Source organism: Phyllobates terribilis, unplaced genomic scaffold, assembly GCF_046119375.1.
Source record: "Phyllobates terribilis strain yellow unplaced genomic scaffold, ASM4611937v1 Scaffold_40__1_contigs__length_11209783, whole genome shotgun sequence".
Lineage (NCBI taxonomy): Eukaryota > Metazoa > Chordata > Amphibia > Anura > Dendrobatidae > Phyllobates > Phyllobates terribilis.
The window spans coordinates 7,817,107-7,839,113 of NW_027362800.1; the positions used below are offsets into that span (position 1 = coordinate 7,817,107).

Here is a 22,007-nt window from a genome sequence, read left to right on the forward strand (position 1 = left end):
CCCGTTAAGAAGACATGCTGTCAACCTCTAGATCCCTCACATGCCTGCACTTTTCGGCTTGCTGCTGCTGCAATCCACGCGTTTTAGATCTGCATAACTCCACCTCTTTTAGCACAGTACCCTCAACCCCCGGCTGTTCCCACCCGCCTCAACACCGTTGGAAGGGAGGAGAACCAATTAAGGCGGGGGGGGGGGGTGGAACGAGCAGCTGTCTACCCTTAGCAGGAGGGTTGCTGATTAATTACCTCTCCTGCTGCTGCTGCTGCTGGCTGTCCAGCAGCAGACTGAAGGTGGCTGCTGCTGTGCGCAGGTATATAAAGGCTCAGAGCCTATTATGACACGCGCAGCCAGCGTTCCATTGCCACATTCCGTCTACTGCAGGCGGGATACCTGGATGGCTGAATGTCACTGAGAAGCTCACAGAGACCGCCATAAGCAACAGTTTAAAAGAATGCCACAGACTAATCAACCAAACTTTTTGGGTTGGTTTCTCTTTTATAGTCTGCAGGCATTAAATGAAAGAAGTCAGTGTTCCAGCAGAGGGAGACAACGTTTCAGAAAAGGCATTGTAGCAAACCAAAAAAGAAATTTTAAGCGCAGCAGAGTAACCAGCTCACATACCTGTTAGCTCAGGTGAGTTTAAAAGGCTGCTGTTGATAACAAGGGCATTTGCTAAATAGATGGTGTGTGTGCAACAATATACTGAAAGGTCAATTATATTGTGCAGCTTATCTCACCACCTGTAGTTATTTAGGTGAAAGCTCCAAAATGCTTGCCTAATATGTCTGTTTATCCAAAAGGAAGTATAGAGGGAGAGCTAGATAGATAGCATTGCATTACATTACATTACATGGCAATGCAATGCACAGTTGCTGAAGTTGAACCAAAATGAGCTTGTCATCTGGCTTCTGCAACTTTTAACATGAAAAATCCAATGAGGAGAAGAAAAGCAAAGCCAAAGAGTCCATCCCAAAATCCGACAAACAAGCAAAATGAACAAAAAGCATTGAATTCAATTCTTTCTGATTTTAGAAACTGCATTAAAGAAGGGGTGCACCGGTCCTGGAGATACTGCAATACCAGGTCAATGCGTGGAGTGGACAGAGCAAGCTCTTTTTCCATCTCCCTGTTCTAAAAATCCATTTAATATATGGTCCCCAGATAGGGGACGTATCAGATATTAAACTGATAAGAACAGATACTACACTTGATCTTAGCCAAAAGGCCGAGAAGCGATAACCAGAATTGGTTTCCGACTACGGTGCCACCCAAGGATTCTGAAAAGTCCATTTGTGGAGATGGCCACCTGGACTCCCGTTAAGAAGACATGCTGTCAACCTCTAGATCCCTCACATGCCTGCACTTTTCGGCTTGCTGCTGCTGCAATCCACGCGTTTTAGATCTGCATAACTCCACCTCTTTTAGCACAGTACCCTCAACCCCCGGCTGTTCCCACCCGCCTCAACACCGTTGGAAGGGAGGAGAACCAATTAAGGCGGGGGGGGGTGGAACGAGCAGCTGTCTACCCTTAGCAGGAGGGTTGCTGATTAATTACCTCTCCTGCTGCTGCTGCTGCTGGCTGTCCAGCAGCAGACTGAAGGTGGCTGCTGCTGTGCGCAGGTATATAAAGGCTCAGAGCCTATTATGACACGCGCAGCCAGCGTTCCATTGCCACATTCCGTCTACTGCAGGCGGGATACCTGGATGGCTGAATGTCACTGAGAAGCTCACAGAGACCGCCATAAGCAACAGTTTAAAAGAATGCCACAGACTAATCAACCAAACTTTTTGGGTTGGTTTCTCTTTTATAGTCTGCAGGCATTAAATGAAAGAAGTCAGTGTTCCAGCAGAGGGAGACAACGTTTCAGAAAAGGCATTGTAGCAAACCAAAAAAAAAATTTTAAGCGCAGCAGAGTAACCAGCTCACATACCTGTTAGCTCAGGTGAGTTTAAAAGGCTGCTGTTGATAACAAGGGCATTTGCTAAATAGATGGTGTGTGTGCAACAATATACTGAAAGGTCAATTATATTGTGCAGCTTATCTCACCACCTGTAGTTATTTAGGTGAAAGCTCCAAAATGCTTGCCTAATATGTCTGTTTATCCAAAAGGAAGTATAGAGGGAGAGCTAGATAGATAGCATTGCATTACATTACATTACATGGCAATGCAATGCACAGTTGCTGAAGTTGAACCAAAATGAGCTTGTCATCTGGCTTCTGCAACTTTTAACATGAAAAATCCAATGAGGAGAAGAAAAGCAAAGCCAAAGAGTCCATCCCAAAATCCGACAAACAAGCAAAATGAACAAAAAGCATTGAATTCAATTCTTTCTGATTTTAGAAACTGCATTAAAGAAGGGGTGCACCGGTCCTGGAGATACTGCAATACCAGGTCAATGCGTGGAGTGGACAGAGCAAGCTCTTTTTCCATCTCCCTGTTCTAAAAATCCATTTAATATATGGTCCCCAGATAGGGGACGTATCAGATATTAAACTGATAAGAACAGATACTACACTTGATCTTAGCCAAAAGGCCGAGAAGCGATAACCAGAATTGGTTTCCGACTACGGTGCCACCCAAGGATTCTGAAAACTCCATTTGTGGAGATGGCCACCTGGACTCCCGTTAAGAAGACATGCTGTCAACCTCTAGATCCCTCACATGCCTGCACTTTTCGGCTTGCTGCTGCTGCAATCCACGCGTTTTAGATCTGCATAACTCCACCTCTTTTAGCACAGTACCCTCAACCCCCGGCTGTTCCCACCCGCCTCAACACCGTTGGAAGGGAGGAGAACCAATTAAGGCGGGGGGGGGGTGGAACGAGCAGCTGTCTACCCTTAGCAGGAGGGTTGCTGATTAATTACCTCTCCTGCTGCTGCTGCTGCTGGCTGTCCAGCAGCAGACTGAAGGTGGCTGCTGCTGTGCGCAGGTATATAAAGGCTCAGAGCCTATTATGACACGCGCAGCCAGCGTTCCATTGCCACATTCCGTCTACTGCAGGCGGGATACCTGGATGGCTGAATGTCACTGAGAAGCTCACAGAGACCGCCATAAGCAACAGTTTAAAAGAATGCCACAGACTAATCAACCAAACTTTTTGGGTTGGTTTCTCTTTTATAGTCTGCAGGCATTAAATGAAAGAAGTCAGTGTTCCAGCAGAGGGAGACAACGTTTCAGAAAAGGCATTGTAGCAAACCAAAAAAGAAATTTTAAGCGCAGCAGAGTAACCAGCTCACATACCTGTTAGCTCAGGTGAGTTTAAAAGGCTGCTGTTGATAACAAGGGCATTTGCTAAATAGATGGTGTGTGTGCAACAATATACTGAAAGGTCAATTATATTGTGCAGCTTATCTCACCACCTGTAGTTATTTAGGTGAAAGCTCCAAAATGCTTGCCTAATATGTCTGTTTATCCAAAAGGAAGTATAGAGGGAGAGCTAGATAGATAGCATTGCATTACATTACATTACATGGCAATGCAATGCACAGTTGCTGAAGTTGAACCAAAATGAGCTTGTCATCTGGCTTCTGCAACTTTTAACATGAAAAATCCAATGAGGAGAAGAAAAGCAAAGCCAAAGAGTCCATCCCAAAATCCGACAAACAAGCAAAATGAACAAAAAGCATTGAATTCAATTCTTTCTGATTTTAGAAACTGCATTAAAGAAGGGGTGCACCGGTCCTGGAGATACTGCAATACCAGGTCAATGCGTGGAGTGGACAGAGCAAGCTCTTTTTCCATCTCCCTGTTCTAAAAATCCATTTAATATATGGTCCCCAGATAGGGGACGTATCAGATATTAAACTGATAAGAACAGATACTACACTTGATCTTAGCCAAAAGGCCGAGAAGCGATAACCAGAATTGGTTTCCGACTACGGTGCCACCCAAGGATTCTGAAAACTCCATTTGTGGAGATGGCCACCTGGACTCCCGTTAAGAAGACATGCTGTCAACCTCTAGATCCCTCACATGCCTGCACTTTTCGGCTTGCTGCTGCTGCAATCCACGCGTTTTAGATCTGCATAACTCCACCTCTTTTAGCACAGTACCCTCAACCCCCGGCTGTTCCCACCCGCCTCAACACCGTTGGAAGGGAGGAGAACCAATTAAGGCGGGGGGGGGTGGAACGAGCAGCTGTCTACCCTTAGCAGGAGGGTTGCTGATTAATTACCTCTCCTGCTGCTGCTGCTGCTGGCTGTCCAGCAGCAGACTGAAGGTGGCTGCTGCTGTGCGCAGGTATATAAAGGCTCAGAGCCTATTATGACACGCGCAGCCAGCGTTCCATTGCCACATTCCGTCTACTGCAGGCGGGATACCTGGATAGCTGAATGTCACTGAGAAGCTCACAGAGACCGCCATAAGCAACAGTTTAAAAGAATGCCACAGACTAATCAACCAAACTTTTTGGGTTGGTTTCTCTTTTATAGTCTGCAGGCATTAAATGAAAGAAGTCAGTGTTCCAGCAGAGGGAGACAACGTTTCAGAAAAGGCATTGTAGCAAACCAAAAAAGAAATTTTAAGCGCAGCAGAGTAACCAGCTCACATACCTGTTAGCTCAGGTGAGTTTAAAAGGCTGCTGTTGATAACAAGGGCATTTGCTAAATAGATGGTGTGTGTGCAACAATATACTGAAAGGTCAATTATATTGTGCAGCTTATCTCACCACCTGTAGTTATTTAGGTGAAAGCTCCAAAATGCTTGCCTAATATGTCTGTTTATCCAAAAGGAAGTATAGAGGGAGAGCTAGATAGATAGCATTGCATTACATTACATTACATGGCAATGCAATGCACAGTTGCTGAAGTTGAACCAAAATGAGCTTGTCATCTGGCTTCTGCAACTTTTAACATGAAAAATCCAATGAGGAGAAGAAAAGCAAAGCCAAAGAGTCCATCCCAAAATCCGACAAACAAGCAAAATGAACAAAAAGCATTGAATTCAATTCTTTCTGATTTTAGAAACTGCATTAAAGAAGGGGTGCACCGGTCCTGGAGATACTGCAATACCAGGTCAATGCGTGGAGTGGACAGAGCAAGCTCTTTTTCCATCTACCTGTTCTAAAAATCCATTTAATATATGGTCCCCAGATAGGGGACGTATCAGATATCAAACTGATAAGAACAGATACTACACTTGATCTTAGCCAAAAGGCCGAGAAGCGATAACCAGAATTGGTTTCCGACTACGGTGCCACCCAAGGATTCTGAAAAGTCCATTTGTGGAGATGGCCACCTGGACTCCCGTTAAGAAGACATGCTGTCAACCTCTAGATCCCTCACATGCCTGCACTTTTCGGCTTGCTGCTGCTGCAATCCACGCGTTTTAGATCTGCATAACTCCACCTCTTTTAGCACAGTACCCTCAACCCCCGGCTGTTCCCACCCGCCTCAACACCGTTGGAAGGGAGGAGAACCAATTAAGGCGGGGGGGGGGGTGGAACGAGCAGCTGTCTACCCTTAGCAGGAGGGTTGCTGATTAATTACCTCTCCTGCTGCTGCTGCTGCTGGCTGTCCAGCAGCAGACTGAAGGTGGCTGCTGCTGTGCGCAGGTATATAAAGGCTCAGAGCCTATTATGACACGCGCAGCCAGCGTTCCATTGCCACATTCCGTCTACTGCAGGCGGGATACCTGGATGGCTGAATGTCACTGAGAAGCTCACAGAGACCGCCATAAGCAACAGTTTAAAAGAATGCCACAGACTAATCAACCAAACTTTTTGGGTTGGTTTCTCTTTTATAGTCTGCAGGCATTAAATGAAAGAAGTCAGTGTTCCAGCAGAGGGAGACAACGTTTCAGAAAAGGCATTGTAGCAAACCAAAAAAGAAATTTTAAGCGCAGCAGAGTAACCAGCTCACATACCTGTTAGCTCAGGTGAGTTTAAAAGGCTGCTGTTGATAACAAGGGCATTTGCTAAATAGATGGTGTGTGTGCAACAATATACTGAAAGGTCAATTATATTGTGCAGCTTATCTCACCACCTGTAGTTATTTAGGTGAAAGCTCCAAAATGCTTGCCTAATATGTCTGTTTATCCAAAAGGAAGTATAGAGGGAGAGCTAGATAGATAGCATTGCATTACATTACATTACATGGCAATGCAATGCACAGTTGCTGAAGTTGAACCAAAATGAGCTTGTCATCTGGCTTCTGCAACTTTTAACATGAAAAATCCAATGAGGAGAAGAAAAGCAAAGCCAAAGAGTCCATCCCAAAATCCGACAAACAAGCAAAATGAACAAAAAGCCTTGAATTCAATTCTTTCTGATTTTAGAAACTGCATTAAAGAAGGGGTGCACCGGTCCTGGAGATACTGCAATACCAGGTCAATGCGTGGAGTGGACAGAGCAAGCTCTTTTTCCATCTCCCTGTTCTAAAAATCCATTTAATATATGGTCCCCAGATAGGGGACGTATCAGATATTAAACTGATAAGAACAGATACTACACTTGATCTTAGCCAAAAGGCCGAGAAGCGATAACCAGAATTGGTTTCCGACTACGGTGCCACCCAAGGATTCTGAAAACTCCATTTGTGGAGATGGCCACCTGGACTCCCGTTAAGAAGACATGCTGTCAACCTCTAGATCCCTCACATGCCTGCACTTTTCGTCTTGCTGCTGCTGCAATCCACGCGTTTTAGATCTGCATAACTCCACCTCTTTTAGCACAGTACCCTCAACCCCCGGCTGTTCCCACCCGCCTCAACACCGTTGGAAGGGAGGAGAACCAATTAAGGCGGGGGGGGGTGGAACGAGCAGCTGTCTACCCTTAGCAGGAGGGTTGCTGATTAATTACCTCTCCTGCTGCTGCTGCTGCTGGCTGTCCAGCAGCAGACTGAAGGTGGCTGCTGCTGTGCGCAGGTATATAAAGGCTCAGAGCCTATTATGACACGCGCAGCCAGCGTTCCATTGCCACATTCCGTCTACTGCAGGCGGGATACCTGGATAGCTGAATGTCACTGAGAAGCTCACAGAGACCGCCATAAGCAACAGTTTAAAAGAATGCCACAGACTAATCAACCAAACTTTTTGGGTTGGTTTCTCTTTTATAGTCTGCAGGCATTAAATGAAAGAAGTCAGTGTTCCAGCAGAGGGAGACAACGTTTCAGAAAAGGCATTGTAGCAAACCAAAAAAGAAATTTTAAGCGCAGTAGAGTAAACAGCTCACATACCTGTTAGCTCAGGTGAGTTTAAAAGGCTGCTGTTGATAACAAGGGCATTTGCTAAATAGATGGTGTGTGTGCAACAATATACTGAAAGGTCAATTATATTGTGCAGCTTATCTCACCACCTGTAGTTATTTAGGTGAAAGCTCCAAAATGCTTGCCTAATATGTCTGTTTATCCAAAAGGAAGTATAGAGGGAGAGCTAGATAGATAGCATTGCATTACATTACATTACATGGCAATGCAATGCACAGTTGCTGAAGTTGAACCAAAATGAGCTTGTCATCTGGCTTCTGCAACTTTTAACATGAAAAATCCAATGAGGAGAAGAAAAGCAAAGCCAAAGAGTCCATCCCAAAATCCGACAAACAAGCAAAATGAACAAAAAGCATTGAATTCAATTCTTTCTGATTTTAGAAACTGCATTAAAGAAGGGGTGCACCGGTCCTGGAGATACTGCAATACCAGGTCAATGCGTGGAGTGGACAGAGCAAGCTCTTTTTCCATCTACCTGTTCTAAAAATCCATTTAATATATGGTCCCCAGATAGGGGACGTATCAGATATCAAACTGATAAGAACAGATACTACACTTGATCTTAGCCAAAAGGCCGAGAAGCGATAACCAGAATTGGTTTCCGACTACGGTGCCACCCAAGGATTCTGAAAAGTCCATTTGTGGAGATGGCCACCTGGACTCCCGTTAAGAAGACATGCTGTCAACCTCTAGATCCCTCACATGCCTGCACTTTTCGGCTTGCTGCTGCTGCAATCCACGCGTTTTAGATCTGCATAACTCCACCTCTTTTAGCACAGTACCCTCAACCCCCGGCTGTTCCCACCCGCCTCAACACCGTTGGAAGGGAGGAGAACCAATTAAGGCGGGGGGGGGGGTGGAACGAGCAGCTGTCTACCCTTAGCAGGAGGGTTGCTGATTAATTACCTCTCCTGCTGCTGCTGCTGCTGGCTGTCCAGCAGCAGACTGAAGGTGGCTGCTGCTGTGCGCAGGTATATAAAGGCTCAGAGCCTATTATGACACGCGCAGCCAGCGTTCCATTGCCACATTCCGTCTACTGCAGGCGGGATACCTGGATGGCTGAATGTCACTGAGAAGCTCACAGAGACCGCCATAAGCAACAGTTTAAAAGAATGCCACAGACTAATCAACCAAACTTTTTGGGTTGGTTTCTCTTTTATAGTCTGCAGGCATTAAATGAAAGAAGTCAGTGTTCCAGCAGAGGGAGACAACGTTTCAGAAAAGGCATTGTAGCAAACCAAAAAAGAAATTTTAAGCGCAGCAGAGTAACCAGCTCACATACCTGTTAGCTCAGGTGAGTTTAAAAGGCTGCTGTTGATAACAAGGGCATTTGCTAAATAGATGGTGTGTGTGCAACAATATACTGAAAGGTCAATTATATTGTGCAGCTTATCTCACCACCTGTAGTTATTTAGGTGAAAGCTCCAAAATGCTTGCCTAATATGTCTGTTTATCCAAAAGGAAGTATAGAGGGAGAGCTAGATAGATAGCATTGCATTACATTACATTACATGGCAATGCAATGCACAGTTGCTGAAGTTGAACCAAAATGAGCTTGTCATCTGGCTTCTGCAACTTTTAACATGAAAAATCCAATGAGGAGAAGAAAAGCAAAGCCAAAGAGTCCATCCCAAAATCCGACAAACAAGCAAAATGAACAAAAAGCCTTGAATTCAATTCTTTCTGATTTTAGAAACTGCATTAAAGAAGGGGTGCACCGGTCCTGGAGATACTGCAATACCAGGTCAATGCGTGGAGTGGACAGAGCAAGCTCTTTTTCCATCTCCCTGTTCTAAAAATCCATTTAATATATGGTCCCCAGATAGGGGACGTATCAGATATTAAACTGATAAGAACAGATACTACACTTGATCTTAGCCAAAAGGCCGAGAAGCGATAACCAGAATTGGTTTCCGACTACGGTGCCACCCAAGGATTCTGAAAAGTCCATTTGTGGAGATGGCCACCTGGACTCCCGTTAAGAAGACATGCTGTCAACCTCTAGATCCCTCACATACCTGCACTTTTCGGCTTGCTGCTGCTGCAATCCACGCGTTTTAGATCTGCATAACTCCACCTCTTTTAGCACAGTACCCTCAACCCCCGGCTGTTCCCACCCGCCTCAACACCGTTGGAAGGGAGGAGAACCAATTAAGGCGGGGGGGGGGGGTGGAACGAGCAGCTGTCTACCCTTAGCAGGAGGGTTGCTGATTAATTACCTCTCCTGCTGCTGCTGCTGCTGGCTGTCCAGCAGCAGACTGAAGGTGGCTGCTGCTGTGCGCAGGTATATAAAGGCTCAGAGCCTATTATGACACGCGCAGCCAGCGTTCCATTGCCACATTCCGTCTACTGCAGGCGGGATACCTGGATGGCTGAATGTCACTGAGAAGCTCACAGAGACCGCCATAAGCAACAGTTTAAAAGAATGCCACAGACTAATCAACCAAACTTTTTGGGTTGGTTTCTCTTTTATAGTCTGCAGGCATTAAATGAAAGAAGTCAGTGTTCCAGCAGAGGGAGACAACGTTTCAGAAAAGGCATTGTAGCAAACCAAAAAAGAAATTTTAAGCGCAGCAGAGTAACCAGCTCACATACCTGTTAGCTCAGGTGAGTTTCAAAGGCTGCTGTTGATAACAAGGGCATTTGCTAAATAGATGGTGTGTGTGCAACAATATACTGAAAGGTCAATTATATTGTGCAGCTTATCTCACCACCTGTAGTTATTTAGGTGAAAGCTCCAAAATGCTTGCCTAATATGTCTGTTTATCCAAAAGGAAGTATAGAGGGAGAGCTAGATAGATAGCATTGCATTACATTACATTACATGGCAATGCAATGCACAGTTGCTGAAGTTGAACCAAAATGAGCTTGTCATCTGGCTTCTGCAACTTTTAACATGAAAAATCCAATGAGGAGAAGAAAAGCAAAGCCAAAGAGTCCATCCCAAAATCCGACAAACAAGCAAAATGAACAAAAAGCATTGAATTCAATTCTTTCTGATTTTAGAAACTGCATTAAAGAAGGGGTGCACCGGTCCTGGAGATACTGCAATACCAGGTCAATGCGTGGAGTGGACAGAGCAAGCTCTTTTTCCATCTCCCTGTTCTAAAAATCCATTTAATATATGGTCCCCAGATAGGGGACGTATCAGATATTAAACTGATAAGAACAGATACTACACTTGATCTTAGCCAAAAGGCCGAGAAGCGATAACCAGAATTGGTTTCCGACTACGGTGCCACCCAAGGATTCTGAAAAGTCCATTTGTGGAGATGGCCACCTGGACTCCCGTTAAGAAGACATGCTGTCAACCTCTAGATCCCTCACATACCTGCACTTTTCGGCTTGCTGCTGCTGCAATCCACGCGTTTTAGATCTGCATAACTCCACCTCTTTTAGCACAGTACCCTCAACCCCCGGCTGTTCCCACCCGCCTCAACACCGTTGGAAAGGAGGAGAACCAATTAAGGCGGGGGGGGGGGGTGGAACGAGCAGCTGTCTACCCTTAGCAGGAGGGTTGCTGATTAATTACCTCTCCTGCTGCTGCTGCTGCTGGCTGTCCAGCAGCAGACTGAAGGTGGCTGCTGCTGTGCGCAGGTATATAAAGGCTCAGAGCCTATTATGACACGCGCAGCCAGCGTTCCATTGCCACATTCCGTCTACTGCAGGCGGGATACCTGGATGGCTGAATGTCACTGAGAAGCTCACAGAGACCGCCATAAGCAACAGTTTAAAAGAATGCCACAGACTAATCAACCAAACTTTTTGGGTTGGTTTCTCTTTTATAGTCTGCAGGCATTAAATGAAAGAAGTCAGTGTTCCAGCAGAGGGAGACAACGTTTCAGAAAAGGCATTGTAGCAAACCAAAAAAGAAATTTTAAGCGCAGCAGAGTAACCAGCTCACATACCTGTTAGCTCAGGTGAGTTTAAAAGGCTGCTGTTGATAACAAGGGCATTTGCTAAATAGATGGTGTGTGTGCAACAATATACTGAAAGGTCAATTATATTGTGCAGCTTATCTCACCACCTGTAGTTATTTAGGTGAAAGCTCCAAAATGCTTGCCTAATATGTCTGTTTATCCAAAAGGAAGTATAGAGGGAGAGCTAGATAGATAGCATTGCATTACATTACATTACATGGCAATGCAATGCACAGTTGCTGAAGTTGAACCAAAATGAGCTTGTCATCTGGCTTCTGCAACTTTTAACATGAAAAATCCAATGAGGAGAAGAAAAGCAAAGCCAAAGAGTCCATCCCAAAATCCGACAAACAAGCAAAATGAACAAAAAGCCTTGAATTCAATTCTTTCTGATTTTAGAAACTGCATTAAAGAAGGGGTGCACCGGTCCTGGAGATACTGCAATACCAGGTCAATGCGTGGAGTGGACAGAGCAAGCTATTTTTCCATCTCCCTGTTCTAAAAATCCATTTAATATATGGTCCCCAGATAGGGGACGTATCAGATATTAAACTGATAAGAACAGATACTACACTTGATCTTAGCCAAAAGGCCGAGAAGCGATAACCAGAATTGGTTTCCGACTACGGTGCCACCCAAGGATTCTGAAAAGTCCATTTGTGGAGATGGCCACCTGGACTCCCGTTAAGAAGACATGCTGTCAACCTCTAGATCCCTCACATGCCTGCACTTTTCGGCTTGCTGCTGCTGCAATCCACGCGTTTTAGATCTGCATAACTCCACCTCTTTTAGCACAGTACCCTCAACCCCCGGCTGTTCCCACCCGCCTCAACACCGTTGGAAGGGAGGAGAACCAATTAAGGCGGGGGGGGGGTGGAACGAGCAGCTGTCTACCCTTAGCAGGAGGGTTGCTGATTAATTACCTCTCCTGCTGCTGCTGCTGCTGGCTGTCCAGCAGCAGACTGAAGGTGGCTGCTGCTGTGCGCAGGTATATAAAGGCTCAGAGCCTATTATGACACGCGCAGCCAGCGTTCCATTGCCACATTCCGTCTACTGCAGGCGGGATACCTGGATGGCTGAATGTCACTGAGAAGCTCACAGAGACCGCCATAAGCAACAGTTTAAAAGAATGCCACAGACTAATCAACCAAACTTTTTGGGTTGGTTTCTCTTTTATAGTCTGCAGGCATTAAATGAAAGAAGTCAGTGTTCCAGCAGAGGGAGACAACGTTTCAGAAAAGGCATTGTAGCAAACCAAAAAAGAAATTTTAAGCGCAGCAGAGTAACCAGCTCACATACCTGTTAGCTCAGGTGAGTTTAAAAGGCTGCTGTTGATAACAAGGGCATTTGCTAAATAGATGGTGTGTGTGCAACAATATACTGAAAGGTCAATTATATTGTGCAGCTTATCTCACCACCTGTAGTTATTTAGGTGAAAGCTCCAAAATGCTTGCCTAATATGTCTGTTTATCCAAAAGGAAGTATAGAGGGAGAGCTAGATAGATAGCATTGCATTACATTACATTACATGGCAATGCAATGCACAGTTGCTGAAGTTGAACCAAAATGAGCTTGTCATCTGGCTTCTGCAACTTTTAACATGAAAAATCCAATGAGGAGAAGAAAAGCAAAGCCAAAGAGTCCATCCCAAAATCCGACAAACAAGCAAAATGAACAAAAAGCATTGAATTCAATTCTTTCTGATTTTAGAAACTGCATTAAAGAAGGGGTGCACCGGTCCTGGAGATACTGCAATACCAGGTCAATGCGTGGAGTGGACAGAGCAAGCTCTTTTTCCATCTCCCTGTTCTTAAAATCCATTTAATATATGGTCCCCAGATAGGGGACGTATCAGATATTAAACTGATAAGAACAGATACTACACTTGATCTTAGCCAAAAGGCCGAGAAGCGATAACCAGAATTGGTTTCCGACTACGGTGCCACACAAGGATTCTGAAAAGTCCATTTGTGGAGATGGCCACCTGGACTCCCGTTAAGAAGACATGCTGTCAACCTCTAGATCCCTCACATGCCTGCACTTTTCGGCTTGCTGCTGCTGCAATCCACGCGTTTTAGATCTGCATAACTCCACCTCTTTTAGCACAGTACCCTCAACCCCTGGCTGTTCCCACCCGCCTCAACACCGTTGGAAGGGAGGAGAACCAATTAAGGCGGGGGGGGGGGGGTGGAACGAGCAGCTGTCTACCCTTAGCAGGAGGGTTGCTGATTAATTACCTCTCCTGCTGCTGCTGCTGCTGGCTGTCCAGCAGCAGACTGAAGGTGGCTGCTGCTGTGCGCAGGTATATAAAGGCTCAGAGCCTATTATGACACGCGCAGCCAGCGTTCCATTGCCACATTCCGTCTACTGCAGGCGGGATACCTGGATGGCTGAATGTCACTGAGAAGCTCACAGAGACCGCCATAAGCAACAGTTTAAAAGAATGCCACAGACTAATCAACCAAACTTTTTGGGTTGGTTTCTCTTTTATAGTCTGCAGGCATTAAATGAAAGAAGTCAGTGTTCCAGCAGAGGGAGACAACGTTTCAGAAAAGGCATTGTAGCAAACCAAAAAAGAAATTTTAAGCGCAGCAGAGTAACCAGCTCACATACCTGTTAGCTCAGGTGAGTTTAAAAGGCTGCTGTTGATAACAAGGGCATTTGCTAAATAGATGGTGTGTGTGCAACAATATACTGAAAGGTCAATTATATTGTGCAGCTTATCTCACCACCTGTAGTTATTTAGGTGAAAACTCCAAAATGCTTGCCTAATATGTCTGTTTATCCAAAAGGAAGTATAGAGGGAGAGCTAGATAGATAGCATTGCATTACATTACATTACATGGCAATGCAATGCACAGTTGCTGAAGTTGAACCAAAATGAGCTTGTCATCTGGCTTCTGCAACTTTTAACATGAAAAATCCAATGAGGAGAAGAAAAGCAAAGCCAAAGAGTCCATCCCAAAATCCGACAAACAAGCAAAATGAACAAAAAGCATTGAATTCAATTCTTTCTGATTTTAGAAACTGCATTAAAGAAGGGGTGCACCGGTCCTGGAGATACTGCAATACCAGGTCAATGCGTGGAGTGGACAGAGCAAGCTCTTTTTCCATCTCCCTGTTCTTAAAATCCATTTAATATATGGTCTCCAGATAGGGGACGTATCAGATATTAAACTGATAAGAACAGATTTTTTTTTTTTTTTTTTTTTCCGAAAGCCCGAATTCGTGTACAAAACCCGAGTGCGCTTAAAAAAGTGACAAGTGCCACAAAAAAAGTGCACTAGGATGCTGGTCTTCTTGAAACCCTCTCCAAAAGGAGAAGGGTCCCCCAAACCATTCCCCGTCCCTCCGAGCCAAAAGGCCACAGCGAGGAACAGGGACAAAAAGCCACCTCCAGCCGAAGCCAGAGGCGACCCAATCTTACCCCAGCACCTGCCCGAGTTCTCACCCGAGCAAGGCACTGGGAGCCAAAGACTGTGCTCCCCTCCCGGAAGAGGGGAGCCAACAACGCTCTCCTCCCGAAAGAGGAGAGCCAGGGGGGTTCAGGGGGGAGCGGAACCTGATGGCCACACACTCCCCCCCTAGACCTGCCAAGAGAGGAACCCGTAAGGGAACCGCATCCCGACAAAATCCTAGTAGGACGTGACACACGTGAATAAGTGGACACACAGTGACAAAGAAATTAAATAAATAGTGAAGGTTTCACAGTATAATACTGCCCGGACCTTCGACCGGGAATTGAAAAATTCCCCATCCTAAGGCCAGAAGGCCCGGAATAAGGGTGTGTGCGAAGAAAGAAAATTTGAAGTGCTTGTGCAAATGTGCCATAAACTCAAGTGGGGTTCCCAATCCCAGTGAGTTAAGGCACCCCAGGGTCACCACTCCTGGGGCACTTCACACTTCGGGCTTTCGATCTTCCCCGGCCCAATGGCGTCGATCCTGGGGGGCCATGCTTTCCACCAGATGACTATATTAGCCACCTGGCGTACTAACAAGCGCCTAAACCCCAGTGTGCATAATGTATCAATCTACTAGGGCGGCCAACATCCAAAACCGCCTTTTCGAAAGATACTACACTTGATCTTAGCCAAAAGGCCGAGAAGCGATAACCAGAATTGGTTTCCGACTACGGTGCCACCCAAGGATTCTGAAAAGTCCATTTGTGGAGATGGCCACCTGGACTCCCGTTAAGAAGACATGCTGTCAACCTCTAGATCCCTCACATGCCTGCACTTTTCGGCTTGCTGCTGCTGCAATCCACGCGTTTTAGATCTGCATAACTCCACCTCTTTTAGCACAGTACCCTCAACCCCCGGCTGTTCCCACCCGCCTCAACACCGTTGGAAGGGAGGAGAACCAATTAAGGCGGGGGGGGTGGAACGAGCAGCTGTCTACCCTTAGCAGGAGGGTTGCTGATTAATTACCTCTCCTGCTGCTGCTGCTGCTGGCTGTCCAGCAGCAGACTGAAGGTGGCTGCTGCTGTGCGCAGGTATATAAAGGCTCAGAGCCTATTATGACACGCGCAGCCAGCGTTCCATTGCCACATTCCGTCTACTGCAGGCGGGATACCTGGATGGCTGAATGTCACTGAGAAGCTCACAGAGACCGCCATAAGCAACAGTTTAAAAGAATGCCACAGACTAATCAACCAAACTTTTTGGGTTGGTTTCTCTTTTATAGTCTGCAGGCATTAAATGAAAGAAGTCAGTGTTCCAGCAGAGGGAGACAACGTTTCAGAAAAGGCATTGTAGCAAACCAAAAAAGAAATTTTAAGCGCAGCAGAGTAACCAGCTCACATACTTGTTAGCTCAGGTGAGTTTAAAAGGCTGCTGTTGATAACAAGGGCATTTGCTAAATAGATGGTGTGTGTGCAACAATATACTGAAAGGTCAATTATATTGTGCAGCTTATCTCACCACCTGTAGTTATTTAGGTGAAAGCTCCAAAATGCTTGCCTAATATGTCTGTTTATCCAAAAGGAAGTATAGAGGGAGAGCTAGATAGATAGCATTGCATTACATTACATTACATGGCAATGCAATGCACAGTTGCTGAAGTTGAACCAAAATGAGCTTGTCATCTGGCTTCTGCAACTTTTAACATGAAAAATCCAATGAGGAGAAGAAAAGCAAAGCCAAAGAGTCCATCCCAAAATCCGACAAACAAGCAAAATGAACAAAAAGCATTGAATTCAATTCTTTCTGATTTTAGAAACTGCATTAAAGAAGGGGTGCACCGGTCCTGGAGATACTGCAATACCAGGTCAATGCGTGGAGTGGACAGAGCAAGCTCTTTTTCCATCTCCCTGTTCTAAAAATCCATTTAATATATGGTCCCCAGATAGGGGACGTATCAGATATTAAACTGATAAGAACAGATACTACACTTGATCTTAGCCAAAAGGCCGAGAAGCGATAACCAGAATTGGTTTCCGACTACGGTGCCACCCAAGGATTCTGAAAAGTCCATTTGTGGAGATGGCCACCTGGACTCCCGTTAAGAAGACATGCTGTCAACCTCTAGATCCCTCACATGCCTGCACTTTTCGGCTTGCTGCTGCTGCAATCCACGCGTTTTAGATCTGCATAACTCCACCTCTTTTAGCACAGTACCCTCAACCCCCGGCTGTTCCCACCCGCCTCAACACCGTTGGAAGGGAGGAGAACCAATTAAGGCGGGGGGGGGGGGGTGGAACGAGCAGCTGTCTACCCTTAGCAGGAGGGTTGCTGATTAATTACCTCTCCTGCTGCTGCTGCTGCTGGCTGTCCAGCAGCAGACTGAAGGTGGCTGCTGCTGTGCGCAGGTATATAAAGGCTCAGAGCCTATTATGACACGCGCAGCCAGCGTTCCATTGCCACATTCCGTCTACTGCAGGCGGGATACCTGGATGGCTGAATGTCACTGAGAAGCTCACAGAGACCGCCATAAGCAACAGTTTAAAAGAATGCCACAGACTAATCAACCAAACTTTTTGGGTTGGTTTCTCTTTTATAGTCTGCAGGCATTAAATGAAAGAAGTCAGTGTTCCAGCAGAGGGAGACAACGTTTCAGAAAAGGCATTGTAGCAAACCAAAAAAGAAATTTTAAGCGCAGCAGAGTAACCAGCTCACATACCTGTTAGCTCAGGTGAGTTTAAAAGGCTGCTGTTGATAACAAGGGCATTTGCTAAATAGATGGTGTGTGTGCAACAATATACTGAAAGGTCAATTATATTGTGCAGCTTATCTCACCACCTGTAGTTATTTAGGTGAAAGCTCCAAAATGCTTGCCTAATATGTCTGTTTATCCAAAAGGAAGTATAAAGGGAGAGCTAGATAGATAGCATTGCATTACATTACATTACATGGCAATGCAATGCACAGTTGCTGAAGTTGAACCAAAATGAGCTTGTCATCTGGCTTCTGCAACTTTTAACATGAAAAATCCAATGAGGAGAAGAAAAGCAAAGCCAAAGAGTCCATCCCAAAATCCGACAAACAAGCAAAATGAACAAAAAGCATTGAATTCAATTCTTTCTGATTTTAGAAACTGCATTAAAGAAGGGGTGCACCGGTCCTGGAGATACTGCAATACCAGGTCAATGCGTGGAGTGGACAGAGCAAGCTCTTTTTCCATCTCCCTGTTCTTAAAATCCATTTAATATATGGTCCCCAGATAGGGGACGTATCAGATATTAAACTGATAAGAACAGATACTACACTTGATCTTAGCCAAAAGGCCGAGAAGCGATAACCAGAATTGGTTTCCGACTACGGTGCCACCCAAGGATTCTGAAAAGTCCATTTGTGGAGATGGCCACCTGGACTCCCGTTAAGAAGACATGCTGTCAACCTCTAGATCCCTCACATGCCTGCACTTTTCGGCTTGCTGCTGCTGCAATCCACGCGTTTTAGATCTGCATAACTCCACCTCTTTTAGCACAGTACCCTCAACCCCTGGCTGTTCCCACCCGCCTCAACACCGTTGGAAGGGAGGAGAACCAATTAAGGCGGGGGGGGGTGGAACGAGCAGCTGTCTACCCTTAGCAGGAGGGTTGCTGATTAATTACCTCTCCTGCTGCTGCTGCTGCTGGCTGTCCAGCAGCAGACTGAAGGTGGCTGCTGCTGTGCGCAGGTATATAAAGGCTCAGAGCCTATTATGACACGCGCAGCCAGCGTTCCATTGCCACATTCCGTCTACTGCAGGCGGGATACCTGGATGGCTGAATGTCACTGAGAAGCTCACAGAGACCGCCATAAGCAACAGTTTAAAAGAATGCCACAGACTAATCAACCAAACTTTTTGGGTTGGTTTCTCTTTTATAGTCTGCAGGCATTAAATGAAAGAAGTCAGTGTTCCAGCAGAGGGAGACAACGTTTCAGAAAAGGCATTGTAGCAAACCAAAAAAGAAATTTTAAGCGCAGCAGAGTAACCAGCTCACATACCTGTTAGCTCAGGTGAGTTTAAAAGGCTGCTGTTGATAACAAGGGCATTTGCTAAATAGATGGTGTGTGTGCAACAATATACTGAAAGGTCAATTATATTGTGCAGCTTATCTCACCACCTGTAGTTATTTAGGTGAAAGCTCCAAAATGCTTGCCTAATATGTCTGTTTATCCAAAAGGAAGTATAGAGGGAGAGCTAGATAGATAGCATTGCATTACATTACATTACATGGCAATGCAATGCACAGTTGCTGAAGTTGAACCAAAATGAGCTTGTCATCTGGCTTCTGCAACTTTTAACATGAAAAATCCAATGAGGAGAAGAAAAGCAATGCCAAAGAGTCCATCCCAAAATCCGACAAACAAGCAAAATGAACAAAAAGCATTGAATTCAATTCTTTCTGATTTTAGAAACTGCATTAAAGAAGGGGTGCACCGGTCCTGGAGATACTGCAATACCAGGTCAATGCGTGGAGTGGACAGAGCAAGCTCTTTTTCCATCTCCCTGTTCTTAAAATCCATTTAATATATGGTCCCCAGATAGGGGACGTATCAGATATTAAACTGATAAGAACAGATACTACACTTGATCTTAGCCAAAAGGCCGAGAAGCGATAACCAGAATTGGTTTCCGACTACGGTGCCACCCAAGGATTCTGAAAAGTCCATTTGTGGAGATAGCCACCTGGACTCCCGTTAAGAAGACATGCTGTCAACCTCTAGATCCCTCACATGCCTGCACTTTTCGGCTTGCTGCTGCTGCAATCCACGCGTTTTAGATCTGCATAACTCCACCTCTTTTAGCACAGTACCCTCAACCCCTGGCTGTTCATACCCGCCTCAACACCGTTGGAAGGGAGGAGAACCAATTAAGGCGGGGGGGGGTGGAACGAGCAGCTGTCTACCCTTAGCAGGAGGGTTGCTGATTAATTACCTCTCCTGCTGCTGCTGCTGCTGGCTGTCCAGCAGCAGACTGAAGGTGGCTGCTGCTGTGCGCAGGTATATAAAGGCTCAGAGCCTATTATGACACGCGCAGCCAGCGTTCCATTGCCACATTCCGTCTACTGCAGGCGGGATACCTGGATGGCTGAATGTCACTGAGAAGCTCACAGAGACCGCCATAAGCAACAGTTTAAAAGAATGCCACAGACTAATCAACCAAACTTTTTGGGTTGGTTTCTCTTTTATAGTCTGCAGGCATTAAATGAAAGAAGTCAGTGTTCCAGCAGAGGGAGACAACATTTCAGAAAAGGCATTGTAGCAAACCAAAAAAGAAATTTTAAGCGCAGCAGAGTAACCAGCTCACATACCTGTTAGCTCAGGTGAGTTTAAAAGGCTGCTGTTGATAACAAGGGCATTTGCTAAATAGATGGTGTGTGTGCAACAATATACTGAAAGGTCAATTATATTGTGCAGCTTATCTCACCACCTGTAGTTATTTAGGTGAAAGCTCCAAAATGCTTGCCTAATATGTCTGTTTATCCAAAAGGAAGTATAGAGGGAGAGCTAGATAGATAGCATTGCATTACATTACATTACATGGCAATGCAATGCACAGTTGCTGAAGTTGAACCAAAATGAGCTTGTCATCTGGCTTCTGCAACTTTTAACATGAAAAATCCAATGAGGAGAAGAAAAGCAAAGCCAAAGAGTCCATCCCAAAATCCGACAAACAAGCAAAATGAACAAAAAGCATTGAATTCAATTCTTTCTGATTTTAGAAACTGCATTAAAGAAGGGGTGCACCGGTCCTGGAGATACTGCAATACCAGGTCAATGCGTGGAGTGGACAGAGCAAGCTCTTTTTCCATCTCCCTGTTCTAAAAATCCATTTAATATATGGTCCCCAGATAGGGGACGTATCAGATATTAAACTGATAAGAACAGATACTACACTTGATCTTAGCCAAAAGGCCGAGAAGCGATAACCAGAATTGGTTTCCGACTACGGTGCCACCCAAGGATTCTGAAAAGTCCATTTGTGGAGATGGCCACCTGGACTCCCGTTAAGAAGACATGCTGTCAACCTCTAGATCCCTCACATGCCTGCACTTTTCGGCTTGCTGCTGCTGCAATCCACGCGTTTTAGATCTGCATAACTCCACCTCTTTTAGCACAGTACCCTCAACCCCCGGCTGTTCCCACCTGCCTCAACACCGTTGGAAGGGAGGAGAACCAATTAAGGCGGGGGGGGGGTGGAACGAGCAGCTGTCTACCCTTAGCAGGAGGGTTGCTGATTAATTACCTCTCCTGCTGCTGCTGCTGCTGGCTGTCCAGCAGCAGACTGAAGGTGGCTGCTGCTGTGCGCAGGTATATAAAGGCTCAGAGCCTATTATGACACGCGCAGCCAGCGTTCCATTGCCACATTCTGTCTACTGCAGGCGGGATACCTGGATGGCTGAATGTCACTGAGAAGCTCACAGAGACCGACATAAGCAACAGTTTAAAAGAATGCCACAGACTAATCAACCAAACTTTTTGGGTTGGTTTCTCTTTTATAGTCTGCAGGCATTAAATGAAAGAAGTCAGTGTTCCAGCAGAGGGAGACAACGTTTCAGAAAAGGCATTGTAGCAAACCAAAAAAGAAATTTTAAGCGCAGCAGAGTAACCAGCTCACATACCTGTTAGCTCAGGTGAGTTTAAAAGGCTGCTGTTGATAACAAGGGCATTTGCTAAATAGATGGTGTGTGTGCAACAATATACTGAAAGGTCAATTATATTGTGCAGCTTATCTCACCACCTGTAGTTATTTAGGTGAAAGCTCCAAAATGCTTGCCTAATATGTCTGTTTATCCAAAAGGAAGTATAGAGGGAGAGCTAGATAGATAGCATTGCATTGCATTACATTACATGGCAATGCAATGCACAGTTGCTGAAGTTGAACCAAAATGAGCTTGTCATCTGGCTTCTGCAACTTTTAACATGAAAAATCCAATGAGGAGAAGAAAAGCAAAGCCAAAGAGTCCATCCCAAAATCCGACAAACAAGCAAAATGAACAAAAAGCATTGAATTCAATTCTTTCTGATTTTAGAAACTGCATTAAAGAAGGGGTGCACCGGTCCTGGAGATACTGCAATACCAGGTCAATGCGTGGAGTGGACAGAGCAAGCTCTTTTTCCATCTCCCTGTTCTAAAAATCCATTTAATATATGGTCCCCAGATAGGGGACGTATCAGATATTAAACTGATAAGAACAGATACTACACTTGATCTTAGCCAAAAGGCCGAGAAGCGATAACCAGAATTGGTTTCCGACTACGGTGCCACCCAAGGATTCTGAAAAGTCCATTTGTGGAGATGGCCACCTGGACTCCCGTTAAGAAGACATGCTGTCAACCTCTAGATCCCTCACATGCCTGCACTTTTCGGCTTGCTGCTGCTGCAATCCACGCGTTTTAGATCTGCATAACTCCACCTCTTTTAGCACAGTACCCTCAACCCCCGGCTGTTCCCAC

At 45.4% G+C, this 22,007-nt stretch overlaps 16 non-coding genes and 1 pseudogene across 16 annotated transcripts; all 17 read right to left on the minus strand.

Annotated features, from left to right (window-relative positions):
- Positions 1-1,046: 1,046 nt before the first annotated feature.
- Positions 1,047-1,237, minus strand: LOC141189321 (U2 spliceosomal RNA). Its single transcript, XR_012263385.1, has one exon. It is a non-coding gene; the product is annotated as a U2 spliceosomal RNA (small nuclear RNA).
- A 1,119-nt stretch (positions 1,238-2,356) lies between these two features.
- On the minus strand, positions 2,357-2,547 carry LOC141189322 (U2 spliceosomal RNA). The gene has a single exon (XR_012263386.1). It is a non-coding gene; the product is annotated as a U2 spliceosomal RNA (small nuclear RNA).
- Positions 2,548-3,667: 1,120 nt separating this feature from the next.
- LOC141189323 (U2 spliceosomal RNA) lies at positions 3,668-3,858 on the minus strand. Its single transcript, XR_012263387.1, has one exon. It is a non-coding gene; the product is annotated as a U2 spliceosomal RNA (small nuclear RNA).
- Positions 3,859-4,977: 1,119 nt separating this feature from the next.
- On the minus strand, positions 4,978-5,168 carry LOC141185326 (U2 spliceosomal RNA). The gene has a single exon (XR_012259999.1). It is a non-coding gene; the product is annotated as a U2 spliceosomal RNA (small nuclear RNA).
- A 1,121-nt stretch (positions 5,169-6,289) lies between these two features.
- Positions 6,290-6,480, minus strand: LOC141189325 (U2 spliceosomal RNA). The gene has a single exon (XR_012263389.1). It is a non-coding gene; the product is annotated as a U2 spliceosomal RNA (small nuclear RNA).
- A 1,119-nt stretch (positions 6,481-7,599) lies between these two features.
- On the minus strand, positions 7,600-7,790 carry LOC141185327 (U2 spliceosomal RNA). Its single transcript, XR_012260000.1, has one exon. It is a non-coding gene; the product is annotated as a U2 spliceosomal RNA (small nuclear RNA).
- A 1,121-nt stretch (positions 7,791-8,911) lies between these two features.
- LOC141189326 (U2 spliceosomal RNA) lies at positions 8,912-9,102 on the minus strand. Its single transcript, XR_012263390.1, has one exon. It is a non-coding gene; the product is annotated as a U2 spliceosomal RNA (small nuclear RNA).
- A 1,122-nt stretch (positions 9,103-10,224) lies between these two features.
- LOC141189327 (U2 spliceosomal RNA) lies at positions 10,225-10,415 on the minus strand. The gene has a single exon (XR_012263391.1). It is a non-coding gene; the product is annotated as a U2 spliceosomal RNA (small nuclear RNA).
- Positions 10,416-11,537: 1,122 nt separating this feature from the next.
- On the minus strand, positions 11,538-11,728 carry LOC141184835 (U2 spliceosomal RNA). Its single transcript, XR_012259553.1, has one exon. It is a non-coding gene; the product is annotated as a U2 spliceosomal RNA (small nuclear RNA).
- A 1,120-nt stretch (positions 11,729-12,848) lies between these two features.
- LOC141184555 (U2 spliceosomal RNA) lies at positions 12,849-13,039 on the minus strand. Its single transcript, XR_012259299.1, has one exon. It is a non-coding gene; the product is annotated as a U2 spliceosomal RNA (small nuclear RNA).
- Positions 13,040-14,162: 1,123 nt separating this feature from the next.
- On the minus strand, positions 14,163-14,349 carry LOC141186017 (U2 spliceosomal RNA). Its single transcript, XR_012260578.1, has one exon. It is a non-coding gene; the product is annotated as a U2 spliceosomal RNA (small nuclear RNA).
- Positions 14,350-15,142: 793 nt separating this feature from the next.
- LOC141186247 (U2 spliceosomal RNA) lies at positions 15,143-15,234 on the minus strand (annotated as a pseudogene).
- A 1,118-nt stretch (positions 15,235-16,352) lies between these two features.
- On the minus strand, positions 16,353-16,543 carry LOC141189328 (U2 spliceosomal RNA). Its single transcript, XR_012263392.1, has one exon. It is a non-coding gene; the product is annotated as a U2 spliceosomal RNA (small nuclear RNA).
- Positions 16,544-17,666: 1,123 nt separating this feature from the next.
- Positions 17,667-17,857, minus strand: LOC141184556 (U2 spliceosomal RNA). The gene has a single exon (XR_012259300.1). It is a non-coding gene; the product is annotated as a U2 spliceosomal RNA (small nuclear RNA).
- A 1,119-nt stretch (positions 17,858-18,976) lies between these two features.
- Positions 18,977-19,167, minus strand: LOC141184557 (U2 spliceosomal RNA). The gene has a single exon (XR_012259301.1). It is a non-coding gene; the product is annotated as a U2 spliceosomal RNA (small nuclear RNA).
- Positions 19,168-20,286: 1,119 nt separating this feature from the next.
- Positions 20,287-20,477, minus strand: LOC141189329 (U2 spliceosomal RNA). Its single transcript, XR_012263393.1, has one exon. It is a non-coding gene; the product is annotated as a U2 spliceosomal RNA (small nuclear RNA).
- Positions 20,478-21,597: 1,120 nt separating this feature from the next.
- LOC141189330 (U2 spliceosomal RNA) lies at positions 21,598-21,788 on the minus strand. The gene has a single exon (XR_012263394.1). It is a non-coding gene; the product is annotated as a U2 spliceosomal RNA (small nuclear RNA).
- Between the last annotated feature and the right edge of the window lie 219 nt (positions 21,789-22,007).